Genomic DNA, 11,712 nt, shown 5'->3' with positions numbered 1-11,712 from the left:
GGCTTCCTGTAAAAGAGAACAGGGGAGGGGAGGAACTGGACAGCCAGCGCCATTTTGTACTTGGGCTTGTCTAAAATGGTGCTGGTTATGTTGCAGATTTATTAGTCACCTGACATAGTTTGAATGTGGTTTTCCCAAGGCCAGGGCTCTTTGGACCCTGTCACCTGAGCCATTTCTGAGCTTTACAACAGTTTGTCTCAGACCAGAGGAGGAGATAGGGAGGATGCCAGCAAAGCTGGTCAATACCTGGCTTCCCTGTGTGTTCCCCACTACTGGTCCCTCCCCAGGGCCATGGTCCCTTCTCTATGCCCCTCCAGACCTCACTCCCCTTGTAACTGAGACATCCTCCAGAGGCAGCCCCTCCTCTCCTGTTCCCTGAGGCCCAGGCACCAGCCTCCGTCTACCCTCTAAGGAGTCCCCAATTCAGTTCACTCCACGAGTGTTGACTGAGTGCTTATGACCCTCCAGGCTAGGTACTGTGTCATCGGGGCCCTCCTGGAAACAGACACTGAGATGGAGATGGGAGTGCAAGAGGTTTATTGTGGGGAGGGGTGGTGGTGGTGGTCAGGGCTATGAAAGATGAAGGGGGAAGAAGCAGAACTGGGCTGGGAGAGTCTCAGACCATGTTGCAGATCTGACAAAGTCTTGGCCAACCCAGTGTCCTCTGGGCAAAGAATGTTCATTAGAGACTGTCAGCTGACTGCACTCCTCACAGGTGAACAGCAAGTTCTTTTTTGAGGGCGCAGGGGGAATCCAGCCAGTATAGGGATTGAACCCTGGACCTTGGTGTTATCAGCACCACACTCCAACCAACAGAGCTAACCTGCAAACCTAAGAGTCTTCTTCCCAGAAATGTGCATCTGATTTTTTTTTTTACTTAGTAGGATGTACATAATATAAAATTCCCCATTTTAACATGTTCAGTTAAGTGGCATTTAGTACATTCACAATCTTGTGCAACCATCACCACTAGCTAGATCCAGAATGTTTTCATCACCCCAAAAGGAAACCCTATATCCTCATCCTTGCTGTAACACATATCAGTACTTCCTTCCTTTTTATGGCTGAATAATATTCCATTGTATGGGTATACCACATTTTGTTGATCCATTCATCTGTAAATTTGATTTTGCATATGATTTTGCATTCAATTCCAGGGATTCCTTGAAGCTCATTCATGTGCCCCTGGGGTGGGGGTGGGACAGGTCAGTGTGCTTTAGATACAGAGTTAGGTCATCTGAAGTAGATTTCCAGCTCTACTGTATGAGCTCAGGGGCTAGTGATTAACTACAAGTTGGGAAACACAGAATGGTTATTAGGAAGACTTCTTAGAGGAGGTAGCATTTGAGGTGGGTCACTAAATAAGATTTCGGCAGGCAGGGCGGGTGGCAGGCATTGCAGGTGAGGACACAGTGGGTACAAAGGCCCGGAGGGGGTAAAGTTCAGGGAGCAGTATTATTTAGCCAACACAGCTCTAGCCGTCTCCTCCCAGCACAGCAACTCTGAGTAACTTCCTCAAGCCCAGGGAGGAGGAGGTGGCTGGGTTGACAGAGGACATGACATAAAGTATTGCTTCATGTCTCTGTTTATTTCCACTCAGCCAGGTGCCAGGCAAGTCATCAGCTACACTTTCCAGAGGCTAAAGAGCCTTCCTAAATAGAAAGCCTGTTTCCTCCACAGACCACATCATCCACTTCACGGGGACAGCCCCCCTCCCAAAGCCTGAGGCTGGGGGTCATCTGTTCTCAAGCCCCTCACATCTGGCTCTCCCTCCCAGTTCATCCGCCACTTCTGTCTCACCTCCATATACACAGTTGGCCCCCTCCCCTATCATCTCCATGGCCCCCCTTACATCCGGCCATCCCCACACGCAGCTGTCTCAGCCCTGCCTTAAACAAAGCATCACACCACTCCCCTCCTTACTACAGCCTTGGTCAGCTTACACTCAGCAGGAATCTCATGTTCCTTTTAGCTCTGAAGACAGGCACAGCTGGACAGTGTTCCAGAATGGACTGACCGCAGACTCAGGGGTGATGCACAGGCTCTGGGCACCATCCCCAGCCCCAAGTAACTCTCACTCCCTTCTTGAAAAGGTTACAAGGGGAGATTTTTCAGAGGCCACACAGAGTAGGGGCAAGGGGGGGCTTTGGAGGAAAATGTTTTTTCGCATCTCAACTTTGTCCCTGCCTGGGCCATCTTTGTTCCCTTTAGAGTGGAGACAATGCCTGTCTCGCAGCATTGCCATCACCCTCTGTTGTCTTATTCTGTTTTGTTATCCTCAGAATCCTTGTCCCACACACTTCTGAAGGATCTGTCTGCCCTGCTAAAGCATAAGCTCCAGGGGAGCAGGGACCTTGCCTGTCAAATTCATAGCTCTGTCCCCAATCCCTGGAATTGAAGTAATGCCCTCTTTCCGAGAGCAGGACAGAGGCCACTTAAGATAGCCCCTCCACTGTGTGAAAGTTAGGCGGGAAATTGGGGATGGGATGGGAGGAGCTCCGCTAACTGCAAATTAGCTGACGTGCTGTTAGCTTGCTTGCACTGGTTACTAACTCCCAGCCGGGGGTCGGGACAGAGTTGCCGCGCTTGCAGCTTTAAAAACCGAGAACAAAGGCGACCCCCCCGCCGCACCCTGAATTGGCTGGTGTGGCCCGGCTGCTGGAAATAAAAATCTTTTTCTCTTTTTTCTGTATCAGTCTCCAAGGGTGATTTTCTTCCGACGTCTATAACAGAATCATGTCTGGTGCATTAGGCCGTCATAATGGCTGAGTGGGGAGAAGCCTGGAGGGCACCAGTGAGCTAACTGTGGCTGCCTTCCAGCATCTGTGAGGCAGGGAGAGAGCCCAGCTCCCCCGCGCAGCAGCCCTAACCATGGGGACACGTTCTTGGGGGGATTGCTATAGGAAGACTTTTCCGAGACTCAGAGCTTCCTCCCAGGCATGCAGGAGTTCCAGCATGGTCCAGTCTGCCTGGGCTGCTGTCGAGGACAGGCTGGTGATGGACAGGGCTCTGTGCTGAGGCTGTCCACCAAAAGGAAGACTCTCTGCCCACAGAGAGTCCTGGTCAGAAAGCTACTTGCTGAGGGCAGAATCAGAGCAGAGGGAGCTGGCTCACCTTGAAGCCTTCCTCCTCGATTGTGGTGCTACCTGAGGAATTGTCCTGTTCTACCAGTGAGGATAGTGTTCTACTGATGCATGGCCAGGAACTGTGGGGGTGGAAGGGAGATGCTGAATTAAAAGCCTTGGGCCTGAGTCTTTCTAGCTGTGTGACGCAGCACGGTGCCTCCCGTCTGAGCATCATCTACCTCCCTTACAGAATGAGCTCAGTACTGCCTGCCTCAGCTTTCCAGGATCAATGCAAGGAGCAAAGAAAAACAAATTGTGTGTTTGTTTTTCAACCACACAATTGTATGGATGAGGGATTATAGTTAAGGCCCAGAACACTCAAATCCACTACACGATTTCTCTCTTAGATGGTGTGGTAGGCAGAATAATGGCTCCCCAGAGATGTCCACATCCAAGTCACCGGAAGCTGTGCATATGTTACCCTACAAGGCAAAAAGGACTTTGCAGATGTGATTAAGGATTCTGAGATTTGGAGATCATCCTGGATTATCTGGTGAGCCCCATGTAATCACAAAGGTCATTAAAAGAGAGAGACAGAAGGATCAGAGTCAGAGAGGGAGATGTGGTGACAGAAGCAGAGATCAGATTGTTGTGGTCATGAGCCAAGAAATGAGGCAGCCTTTAGAAACTGGAAAAGGCAGAAGGATTCTTTCCTAGAGCTGCTCCCAGGAGGAACATAGCTCTGCAGACACCTTGATTCCAGCCATTTCAAACTTCTGACCTGCACAGCTGTGGGATAATAAATTTGTGTTATTTTAAGCCACTAAATTTGTGGTCATTTATTATGACAGCAATAGGAACCGAATATAGACAGGGTCATAGAAATACTGTTTCAAATCTGATTCTCCAACTCTCTTTTTCAATATTTCTTCTCAATGAGGCTTCTATTCTTACCAAGTTCATGAAGTAGGTCACTGTATATTTGTCTTGAATTCCATTCTAGCAGCACATGCTACACTCAATATACCCAAGTTCAAATACCAGCTCAATAATTTCCTAGCTGGATGACCCTGGACCGGGTCACTTAACCTCTCTGCGTCAGTCTCTTCCATGGCAAATTGGGAAGGTTGTGAGAATTACATATGATTCCCTCAAAAATTCCTTTCACAGAAATTAAGAGTTGTGTCTAGGGTTGCCAAATAAAATAGAGATTTCCCAGTTAAATTTTAATTTCAGGTAAAACAAATAATTTTATTTTGAAATCTAAATTTCAGATAAAACTAATTTTTTAGTAAAAACATGTCCCACACAAAATTTGGAATATACACTAAAAGCATAGTCGTTGTTTATCTTAAATTCAAATGTAACTGGGTATCTGTATTCTTATTTGCTACATCTGGCAACCTTAATCTGTCACAGTTCATGTAACTTGTAAGCAACGGAGTAAGCCTCAATCTCGGGCCTTTCAACCCCAAGGTCAATGGACATCCTGCTGTATCACAGGCCTGAACTTGAATAGATTCCCTGAGCCACATGGCAGCCCTGGACGCAATCCAGTTAAGGCTTAAAAACCAAATGTAATTTGAGCCTCAGAAATCCATTTCAGACCTGAAAATATCAAAAGTGATTATGAAAATAAAATTTAAAAACAACACACAAATAAATGCTTGTATATGTATACATATACATACATATAAAGTATGTAAAAATCAAGACTGAGTATGAAAATAGAAGAAGAAAATACATGCAAATAAACGCTTTAACATATGTTAAGTATGTGAATTCAATCCCTAAAGGCAATGTTTCTTTTTTTTTTTTTAAAGATGACCTGCAAGGGGATCTTAACCCTTGACTTGGTGTTGTCAGCGCCACACTCTCCCAAGTGAGCGAACCAGCCATCCCTACATGGGATCCGAACCTGTGGCCTTGGTGTTAGCACCACACTGTCCCAAGTGAGCCACGGGCCGGCCCTTAAAGGTAATGTTTCTTATTTTCTTCTTCTGCCTGATCTGGGCCAACCCACAAATCTAGTGGAGTTTAAATTAACTAACTTTACTGAAGTCTTATCATGGACTGAGTAGCCTTCAAAGCACTTTATGTGTACTGAAGTTTTGGGGTTTTTTGTTTTTTTTTTTTGAGATAATTCATATAACATAAAATTTACCTTTTTAAAATGTACACGTCAGTGTTTTTTAGTATATTCACAAGACTGTGCAACCATCACCACTATCCAATCCCAGAACATTTCCATCACCCCAAAAGAAACGCTGTACACATTAGTCAGTCCCCACTCTCCCTTGCCCCCAGTCCCTGGAAACCACTAATTTACTTTCTGTCTCTGTAGATTTGGACATTTTGTATAAACGAAACCATACAAAATTTGGCCTTTTGTGTCTGGTTTCTTTCACTTAGCATAATGTTTCAAGTTCATCCACAAAGTACGTATCAATTAGTACCTCGTCTTTTCTATTGCTGAATAATACTCTGTTGTATGGAAATACCACATTTTACTTATCCATTCATCATACCTACTTTGTGGCTATTATGAATAATGCTGCTATAAACATTCACGTACAAGGTTTTGTGTAACTATGTATTTTTATTTTGGGAGGCATACACTTAAGAACAAAGTTGCCGGGCCCTATGGTAACTCTAGGTTTAACTTTTGAGGAACCACAAGACCATTTTCCACATCAGCTGCACCATTTTATACTCCCACTAGTAGTGTATGAGGTTTCCAGTTTCTCTGACATACTCACTAACACTTCTTATTTTCCTTTTTTTTTTTTTTTTAAAAGATGACCGGTAAGGGGATCTTAACCCTTGACTTGGTGTTGTCAGCACCACGCTCAGCCAGTGAGCAACCGACCATCCCTATGTGGGATCCGAACCCGTGGCCTTGGTGTTATCAGCACCACACTCTCCCGAGTGAGCCACAGGCTGGCCCCTTATTTTCCTTTTTCAAAACATTGTAACCATACTAGCAGGTGTGTGGTGATATCTCATTGTGGTTTTGATTTCCTTTTCCTCAGTGTCTAATGATGTTGAGTTTATTTCATGTGCTTATTGGCCATTTGTGTTTTTTCTTTGGAGAAATGTCTATCCAAATCTTTTGTCCATTTTTTAACTGGGTTGGTTGAGTTGTAGTTTTTGTTGTTGAGTTGTAGTTTTTAATATATTGTGGGTATTAAACCCTTATCAGATAATATGATTTGCAAATTTTTTTTCCCATTCTGTGAGTTTTCTTTTTAGTTACTTCATGTGTCCTTTGATGCACAGAAGTTTTTAATTTTGATGAAATCCAATTTATCTATTTTTCTCTGATTGTTTTGGTTGTGAGTGCTAACTTCTTGAATGTTTACAACAACTGCATGAGAAAGAGGATACCATTAGCATCCCCATTTTACAGATGAGGACACTGAAGCATAGAAAGGCTAAGTACGTTGCCCAAGATTAAGCAGCTAATGGACACAGAGCTGGGGTCTGAACATAGCACTCACACGCCAGGGCCCCAGGTAGGAACCATTCAGAGCTCCTGTGCTCAAGCTGGGGTGCATGAGTAGGACCCTTAAACTGTCCCAGGACCTTCCTAATCCTCCAGGTTAGGATTTCAAGCTGGATGTTTTTCATAGCTCATTTTTTTTACTGCTTGTGAATTCATCCATAGGGTCTGTGCCGGGAAGGGACTGGGAAGAGGAGCATTTCCATAGCAACTTCCTCAATAATCTAAAGCAGCCTCCCTGAGCTAAGGCCACCTTGCCCCTCATCAGTGCTGCCAAGGCCCTCAGGAAGGGATTCAGGCCTCTCTCCCTGGGGTTTTAATTACAGTAAGAAAGCTCAACAAAGCACTTGACGCCTGTGTAAGTTGGTCAGGTCCTAGCAGGAAGCCCCAGGCTGAGTCAGGCACAGCAGGAAGAGAGGTAACGATGGCCTAGGTCTAGGGAAGGACACTAAGAGAGACCCAATCCAGAGGTGTGGCAATGGAAAGGCACATTCCGGGGTGTCCCAGGTAACAGGGGCTTGAGAGGCAGATGGGGGCAGTCCCTGCCTGCATTGATCAGGCACCTGAGGAATGGGGCCATTCCTGTCTGACCTGTTGGGGGAACGCAAGGAGCACAGGTGTGAGAAGTCACATAATGTCGGTGCCCACTGCCTGGAGGCTGCCAGTTGGCCCTGTGGCATGCACCCTCCCAGCTACCCAGAAAGCAATAAATTTTACACTGAACCAGAGGAAAAATTTTCCAGGAGCCCAGAGCTCCCTACTGACATGTTTTAGCATCACAGGGAAATAGCAGGTCTCTCTGTGACTTGTCAGGCACCAGGAATTCCTGTTCAGAACCTGCATTCCCCAGGGCCAGCATGCCCAGGGCACTGTGAAGGAGTGAAGAACACACCACCCCAAAATATGCTGCTCTAGCATATTGACTGTATTAGTCTGTTCCTTATAACATAAATACCTGGAACTAGGTAATTTATAAGAAAACCAGATTTAGTGCTTATGGTTTCAGAGGCTAGGAAGTCCAAAGTCCAGGGAACACATCTGGTAAGGGTCTTACTTGGTGATGGCTTCAGTGAAACAGTAATCTCATATGGCAGAAAATGGTGGAGGAGACAGAGAGACTCTCAAATCCTTGCCTTTTAAAGCCCTAAGAACCATGCCCATGACCACACTTATTAATCCAGTCATTAGGGCATGGTCTTCAGACTCTAATCACCTTTTCAAGGCCCCACCTTTCAGTGACCATAATGGGATTTCCCACTTTCTTTAACACTGTCACAGTGGGGAAAAAGACTCTAGTACATAAAACTTGGGGGACACAATTCAATCCATATCATTCTGCCCCTGGCCCCCAAAATTTATGTCCTTCTCACAGGTAAATTCATTCTTTCTAGTCCCTAAATCGTAACTTGTTTCCACTCAAAAGTCCAAAGTCCAAAGTCCCATTTGTGAAATCAAAACAAGTTAGCTACTGCCAAGATACAATGGTGGGACAAACACAGGATACATATTCCCATTCCAAAAGGGAGAAATAGGCCAAAAGAAACAGATAACAGGCTCTAAGCAAGTCTGAAACCCAGCAGAGCAGGCACTAAATCTCACAGCTGACAAATAATGTACCTTGACTCCATGTTCAATGTCCTCTGCAACCTGGTGTGGGGGTTGGGTCCCCAAGTCCTTGGACAGCTCTGCTCTTATTGCTTTCCTGGTCTCAGGCCAAACTTCAGCTCTCACGGGCTGGTATTGCACATTGGTAGTTCTACAGTTCTGGTTTCCATGGTGGTCTCACTCTCATGGTTCCATTCCACATGGCCTTGGTGGGGTTTTTCTGCTGCAACTCCAACCCCATGTTTCCTCTTGGTATCACTCTAGCAGACTCTATGTGGTGACTCTGCTCTCGTGACAGATTTCTTCCTAGGCCCCCAGGCTTTTCCATACATCCTTTGACATTGGGGTGGAGGCTTCCAAGTCTTCACAGCTCTGGCATTCTGCAAGCCTGCATACCTAACACCATGTGGATGCTGCCAAGACTTCTGCCTTGTGTTTTCCAAAGCTGTAGGTCCAGCCATACCTGGTGCCAATTTAACAACAGCTGAAGCAGTCAAAGCAGCTGGGTTACTAGTACAGCTTCCTGAAGTGGCCCTGGGCAGTGAGCCCATGAAGGGCACCTCAGTCCTCTTCCCTAAGACCATTCTGTCTCCCTAAGCCTCTGGGCCTGAAATGCCTTCAAGGTCTTTTTTCCCTTCTTTTGATAATCCCTTTCTTCTGTACTCATCTCCTTAGCTAAGGGTCCCTGGGTTACAGCCTTGCTTTTGTGGCCAGCCTGAAAGTTCCAATTTTTGGCCCTCTGCTTTCTTTTGAATTATAAATTCTATCTTTACCTCATGCCTTTTCTGCCATAACTCAATGTAGGGTGTTGCAAGAAGCCATGCAGCTTCCTTAATGCTTTGCTGCTTAGAAATTTCTTCTGCCAAATACCCTGGTTCAGCACCTTGAAGTTCCACATTCCATAAAACTTTTGAGCATGAACAGAATGTGACCAGGTTCCTTGCCCGTTCATAGCAAGGGTGATCTTTGCCCTAGTTTCCAAAAACTCCTTATTTCTATCTGAGATCACCTCAGTATGGCATTTACTGTCCATATTTCTATCAGTATTCTGGTCAACACCATTTAACCAGTCTCTAAGGAGTTCCAAACTTTCCCTGGTTTTCTTGTCTTCTAAACTTCCACAGCAGCTAGGCTTTTTCTAGCTTCCTCCTTCAAAATCTTCCAGCCTTTCCTCAACACCCAGTTCCAAAGCTGCTTTCACATTTTCAAGTATTTGTTATAAGAAACACCCCACTTCTCTGGTACCAATTTTTTGTATTAGTCTGTTTCGGTTGCTTATAACATAAATACCTGAAACTGGATAAGTTTATTTATTTATTATCTATTTTTTTTTAAAGATGACAGGTAAGGGAATCTTAACCTTTGACTTGGTGTTGCCAGCACCACACTCTCGCAAGTGAGCTAACCAGCCATCCCTATATAGGGATCTGAACCCATGGCCTTGGTGTTATCAGCACTACACTCTCCCAAGTGAGCCATGGGCCGGCCCTGAAACTGGATAATTTATAAGAAAAAAAAGTTGTTGCTTACAGTTGCAGAAGCTGGCAAGTCCAAAGTCTAGGGAACACATCTGGTGAGGGTCTTCCTTGAGAATGGCTCAGTGACTCAGGGTCTCACATTGCAGAAAATGGCAGAGCAGAGAGACTCTCCACATGCTCTCCTATTAAAGCTTTCAGAGACATGCCCATGACCACCATTATTAATCCATTCATTAGGGCATGGTCCTCAGAATACAATCACCTTTTCAAGGCCCCACCTTTCAATTACCTTAATAGGATTTCCCACTCTCTTAACACTAGCACAGTGGGGACCAAGCCTCTAATACATAAAACTTGGGGTGCTATGTCCAGACCTCTTTTATGTGATTCATCAATCAATCAATCCTTATCTTGTTTAAGCCTATGTTATTCTGGTGTTGTTAAATGCAATTGAACCTAAACTGAAACACACACCAAATCTCTGTGGAAAGTATAAAGGGGATATTCACACTTTACTTTCTATGCTATGGTGTTGCTTGCATTTATTTATATTGCTTTTTACAATAGGAATGTATTCATGTATTACTTGTATGAGCATGTGTTTTAGAGCCCCAGAGAACTCAGCTTGAGTGCCAGCCCGCCCCTTCTTAGATATGTAACCTTGGGCAATTGATTAATTTTTCTGAGCCTATTTCTTCTATAAAATGGGCATGATAATAATAGAACTTATCTCATTAGACTCTTGTGGAGCCTAAATGAGCTCATGCAGATAAACTTCATGGCACAGCACCTGGCTTTCAGCTATGGCTGTACTACATTATGCTACCACATAGGCATTGGTGGTGGCAAAACCAATTAGAAAAACCCAGGACATATTGTTGAGTAAAAAAACAGGTTGCAAAACTGGCACACAAGTATGATCACTTTTGTGAAAAATTATTTTTATTTCTATATCTATATGTATATCTATGCATCAAGAGATGTCTGGAGGGATGGTTGTCCAAATGTTAGTAATGCATTAGTAGAATTTTTACTATCTTCTATATGGTTGAAAAGGAGCATGTATTATTATTATTATTATTATTATTATTATTATATTATATATATATATATTTTTTGGTGGCTTGCTGGTACAGGGATCTGAACTCTTTGACCTTGGTACTATAACACCATACTCTAACCTATTATTTTTTAAGCAGAAAGAAAAACCTTTGGAAAACAACATAACAATTTATGCCAAGAATCACTAAAGCATTCCTAAACTTTGAAACAACAACCTCACTCTTGGGAATTGACCTCAGGAAATAATTCAAATGAAAGAAGTTATATCCATAAAAACATGCACTGCAGCATTATTTATAATAGGGAAAATCGAGTAACCAAGTAAGTGGCTTACATTAGGGTCATGATTATTAAATTATTCACTCACTGGAATATCGTGCGATGATTAAAATAAGATGACCATGTAGCAGCATGGAAAACTGCTTACCATAGAACGAGAAGTGAAAGGAGCACAATGCAAAATCACATCGGTGCCACGGTCGCAACTGGGCAAAAACAGCACGTGCATTTGGACAAGGATTGGAAGGAAACACAGGCAAATAAAAACAATTTAATTTGTTGGGGTCACTGATGGTGGGTGATTTTTTTTTTTTTTTCTTTTTCATTTAGAATTCCGTCTAATGTTGTTCTCCAGAAGCTTGAGTTTTCCGTGGGGTGTGTGGATTCCCAAAAAGGGAAAAGCAAAAAAAAAAAAAAAAAAAAAAAGAATTCTGTCTAATGTTTCTATTATGTTGTTTGTCTAATAATAATAATAATAAAATTGTTTTTAAAGATACTGTCAAGGAAAAGAAGGGGAAGCAGGGACAGGAAAATAGATGGGAGATCTGAGACTCTCCCAGAAGCAGGTCTGGATAAGAGAAATTCAGAGATAATTTATAAGATATAGGCAGAGTTTCAGCTTAGTCTTCTACCTGGGTGGTCCCAGAAGTTGCACCCCCTTGGCTTTCTGACTTGGCAGTGATCACATGGACCAAAACAGTTGCCACAATTAGGAAGACAG

Source organism: Cynocephalus volans, chromosome 10 (genome assembly GCF_027409185.1).
Source record: "Cynocephalus volans isolate mCynVol1 chromosome 10, mCynVol1.pri, whole genome shotgun sequence".
Classification (NCBI taxonomy): domain Eukaryota; kingdom Metazoa; phylum Chordata; class Mammalia; order Dermoptera; family Cynocephalidae; genus Cynocephalus; species Cynocephalus volans.
Note: the sequence above shows the minus strand (reverse complement) of the source record.